This window comes from Pelodiscus sinensis, chromosome 2 (assembly GCF_052426305.1).
Source record: "Pelodiscus sinensis isolate ZL-2025 chromosome 2, ASM5242630v1, whole genome shotgun sequence".
In the NCBI taxonomy this organism is placed as follows: domain Eukaryota; kingdom Metazoa; phylum Chordata; order Testudines; family Trionychidae; genus Pelodiscus; species Pelodiscus sinensis.
In genome coordinates, this window is record NC_143053.1 from 120,183,029 (window position 1) to 120,187,979 (window position 4,951).

Here is a 4,951-nt window from a genome sequence, read left to right on the forward strand (position 1 = left end):
CCGGAAATGCTTTTAATGGAAAAGTTTTCCGTTAAAAGCATTTTCGGAACAGAGCATCTAGATTGGCACGGACGCTTTTCCGGAAAAGCAATTTTTGTGGAAAAGCGTCCGTGCCAATCTAGACGCACTTTTCCGCAAAAATGCCCCGATCGCCATTTTTGCGATCAGGGCTTTTTTGCGGAAAACAAATCTGAGCTGTCTACACTGGCCCTTTTGCACAAAAGGGACTTTTGCCTGAACAGGAGCAGAATAGTATTTCCGCAAGAAGCACTGATTTCTCACTGTAGGCAGTCAGTGCTTTTGCGGAAATTCAAGCGGCCAGTGTAGACAGCTGTCAAGTTTTTCCGGAAAAGCAGCTGATTTTCCGGAAAAACTGGCCAGTCTAGACACAGCCATACTGTTTGCTAGAGAGGAAGTATGGCCTTTGAGAAGCACCCACGGATGTGTATTTTTCCCAGATAGAAATCTGGGTGGGACTCAAGTTGATCCAGTATTGTGTTAAGACCAGAGGTGAAAGTAAAGCGGTGCACGTGTGTGTTCAGCCCCAGCTAGAACTGGCTGAGCTGCAGCAAAAGCCAGCAGGGAGCTATTTAAAGAGCTGGAAGGGACTTGGGTTGTGCTAGGACAGTATCTGTAAGAAATTTAAGTTTCTTTCACCCCTGGTTAAGAGAAACCTCTATATATTGAACCCAGCCTTTTTCCTGCCAACTCCTCCTGGAAGAAGGGTTACATACCACGGCTGTGTCTACACTGGGCCACTTATTCTGGAAAAGCAGCCGCTTTTCCGGAATAACTTGCCAGCTGTCTACACTTGCCGCTTGCTTTTCCGGAAAAGCAATGACGATCTACTGTAAAATTGTCAGTGTTTTTCCGGAAAAACTATGCTGCTCCCGTTCGGGCAAAAGTCCTTTTCCAGAAAAACTGTTCCGGAAAAGGGCCAGTGTAGACAGCACAGTAGTCTTTTCCGCAAAAAAGCCCCGATTGCGAAAATGACGATCGGGGCTTTTTTCCGGAAAAGCGCATCTACATTGGCCACGGATGCTTTTCCGGAAAAAGTGCTTTTCCGGAAAAGCATCCTGCATTTTAAGAATAAAGGGTAACGAATTTCCTTGTTTGGCAAGTGATGTTGCCTCTTTCCTGAGTTATGTGAAGGAATAATGTGAAGAGGCAGGAAGTTTCACTAAGTAAGGCACTAGGCTAGGACTTGGGAAACCTGCATTCCAGTTCATGCTGTGCCTTAGGCTTCATGAAGGACCTTAGGGAAGGACCTTAGTTTCCATGCCTCAATTTCCCCATCTGTAAAATGGGAACAATAGCACTTCCCCACTTTACTGGAGGGTTGTGAGCATTAATACTCTAATGTTTGTGAGGGATCAGACACTGTGGTGATGAGGACTACATAGAGATTGAAGATGTGTACAATAAAAGAGAGCTTGGTATTAGTGAGCAGACCAATCAGTTCCATGGACTTGTAGCAGATGTGTTCCTTCAGAACCCTTTCTTCAACTGCAACTTTGGCACTTCCCTGTGTCCCCAAGGGCATCACACCACCTACTGAATCTGTAAGAGAACTTTCCACAATACCTGCCACAAGTGTTTCTTAGGAGCTTTCCCAACAAATACTGTCCAGGCCCAGTCCTGACCAGGTGGTGAGTTCCAGTGAGATAACAGCTCATAGTAGGTGGCATTAGGTCTGAAAAGCCTTGAATTGTAATTGTCGTGGAAGGAGGATGCGTGTGAGGTTCCGTTTAGAGGGCAAGTTGCAGCAAGTGAAGATTGACATATTTAGGTTCCCGACTTCCATTGACACCCATGGAAATTAGAAGCCTCAATCACTCTGTGGAACTGAGACTTACTCACCACATAGAATATTTGAACACTCCATTCTTCTGAAACTGGCAGGCATAAAAAAAGGAATTTGGAGAGTCAGATCTGTAGCCAAAATGCCTATTGCTCTGGGTTTTTTGCTCACAAGATCACTTTACAAAAAGGATTAGCCAGCTGAAGTATGTTTACACTGCAGGGGTGGGCAATAATTTCTGAGGGGGCAGCCACTTCAAAATTTTTTGAAGTGGTCACGGGCTTCCCCGAAAGGCGCAGGGCCTTGGGTGGAAGGGGCAGGGCCTTTAAATAGCAGGAGCTGAAAGGGCTCACACCTCCCCTGCAGCTCCCAGGCATCACGATAGCAGGGGGTGGGAGTTGTGATCCCTTTTAACTGCTATTTAAAGGGCTCGCTGCTCCCAGCCTCGCTGCTAATCAGTTGCCTGGGAGCTGGGGATGCAAGAGCCCTTTCAACTGCTTCTATTTAAAGGGCTCGCACCTTCCCCATGGCTGCCATTTCCTGTCAGCCACAGGAAAGGTGCGGGCCCTTTAAATACAAGCCGTTGAAAGGGCATTCTGGCTCCCAGGCAACCCGTTGCAGGCAGGGCCAGAAACTGCAGTACAGGCCAGATAAAAGAGCTAGGCAGCCTGGATCCGGCCTGCTGACAGGCTCTTGCTCACCCTGCTGCAATTAGACAGCTGAGCCATGCCAGCTCGCTTGGGCTCTCAAGGCTCGGGCTGTGGGGCTGTTGGATTGCAGTTCATGTTAAATGTTCAGGCTGTAGCCCCAGCTTGAGGACCCTCCCACATCTCAGGATGCTAGTGCTGCAGGCTTTTGCTTGCAGCATAGACATACCCTTAGTTACCTCTCACTTCTTTGCATAGTGTTAGCTGATTGTCATTGAGACTATCCATTCAGAAGGAGAGAGGTACTTGCAACCTGCTGGGAAGTGAACTACTTCACGAGAATCCTACTAAATGGTTGCCACCCCTCGTTTCCCAGTTGTGATGGCTTTGCCTTCCAGTCACACCTACGAGCACGGATGGGGAACCTGCGGCCTGCAGCCTGCAGCCTTCCCTTGATCCAGCCCACAAGGCTCAGGGCGAGTCGACGCTGGTGCTTCAGCAACATGGTAGGGGAGACCATTGCTGGAACACCCGTGTCAGCTCCCCGCTGTGGGGAGACCCTGCCCCCTCCGCTCTCATAGGCCTGACCAAGAAAAACCATGAGCCAGGCTGTGCCAGGTAGGGGGAAGAAGTAGCTCTGCATGCTGCAGGAAAGTGCTCCCTACAGTCACTGCCCCCCACACACTCTGCTCCCATTTGCTGGAAATAACTGTCAATAGATTGGGGTGGGGGAGCTATGCCTGCAGGGAGCATTTCCTTGCAGTGCGCAGGGTCACACAGAGCCACCTGCAACCCCCATGGAGCTAGGTAGGTGCCCCAATACCCTGTCCCCCTCCAGCCCAGACCCTGCATCCTCACCCCACTCCTGCACTCTTCTGCCTGCTCACCCAGACCCTGTCCCTAAACCCCCAACTGTCCAGACCCTGCACCCCCAGCCCATTCCTGCACCCTCCCTCCTGCCCAGACTCCGCACCCTCAGTCTGCTCCTGCACCCTACCTCCCACCCAGATCCCACACCCCTACCCCAGCCCTTTCCCTATCCACACCCCTACCCCAGCCCTTTCCCTGGCATTCCCCCCCCCCACACACACACACATACTGAACTCATTTTGCCCCCCCCCCCCAAAGTCTGGGGAGGGGAGACACAAAATTCAGTAGCTCTGGTCTCCCAGAAGAATTAATTCAGCCCTGGGTAAGTTCTGAGCCTCTGTGCTTCTCCTACCCCACTCCTGTGGGATTGGAGCTTGAGGGGAGTGAGGAGAGTGTCTTTTTTCTTGTTTCTCAGTTCAGGGGCCACATATGTGTGAGGGGGTTTTCCTCCTTTTCATTGGGAGACAGGTCAGTGAACGCTGTGTGGGGGGGGGGGTTGTTTTTTGCTTCTCACTTGTGTGTGGCCCCCCCCCGACTGATTTTTCTGTTGGTCAGTGGCCCCCACCCCAAAAAAAGGTTCCTCACTCCTTCGGACATTGCGAAGTGTCATTGCCATCATTTTAGAAATGCAGAAACAGAAGCACAGGACTTATGTGGTTTGCTGACAGTTACACACAATCTGTAGTACAGCAGTTAATGAAACCCAGAACTCCTGTCTTCAAAGCAGCGTGCTAACCACTAAACCAGGGCTTTCCCCTGTGATGCAGAAATGTTGTGTCTGGAAGGCAGAGGCCTATATTTTCAGAAGCTAAGGCTATACTAAAGAGCAGCATGCTGTGTAGTGGAACTGCTCGAAGCCTCCCAGAGACAGAGATTTCCCATCACCCCAATGAGCAGCTGTAGCCATGTCTGCACAAGAAGCTCTCCCTCCAGCACAGTGCTGCCCACATGGGCGCTTAGATTGGTGTAACTTATGTCGCTTGGGGGAGAAGGGAAGCTTATTCACACCCCTGAGCAACATAAATTATATCAACATAAGTGGTAATGTAGGTGTTGCCCGAGTCACATGCATTCGCACTGAGAGGAGCTTTGGGAATCCCTTTTTGCTCTGTTCTCAGTTCTGACCTACCTAAAGAAGTCTCTTGCCTGTAATGTTCACATCTGTTTGGACTTACTGCAGATTTTGAGCCATTTGACAGTGTAATGCTTGATGTGTAGGTTCCCATTATCTTGACTCATAGGCTTAGGTGAATTTTCTGACCCTACAATCTATCAGAAGACCAGGATCAATTGCACCATGCTGACTTGGGAGGCTTTGAACCCTTAGAAATGAACGCTCGTTTCTAGACAAATAAAATAATCTTCAAATAAATTTCCTGTTTATATCTGGTCTGCAAAGCTAGAAGAGATGCTTAGTTCAATTTAAAAAAAACACCTACACATTCAATCTGGAGATGCAGTAACCACCTTCCCTGCTGCTGCTATGACCATACAACAATTTTCTTTTTAAAAGGATCTCCAAAGCATAATACTATCCATCCATAACATCCATAGTACAGGATTAAAGGAAAGGACTGAATATAAGAGAAACAAATTTTTGGCCTTTAAACCACAATTTAAAAGCAGATGACAA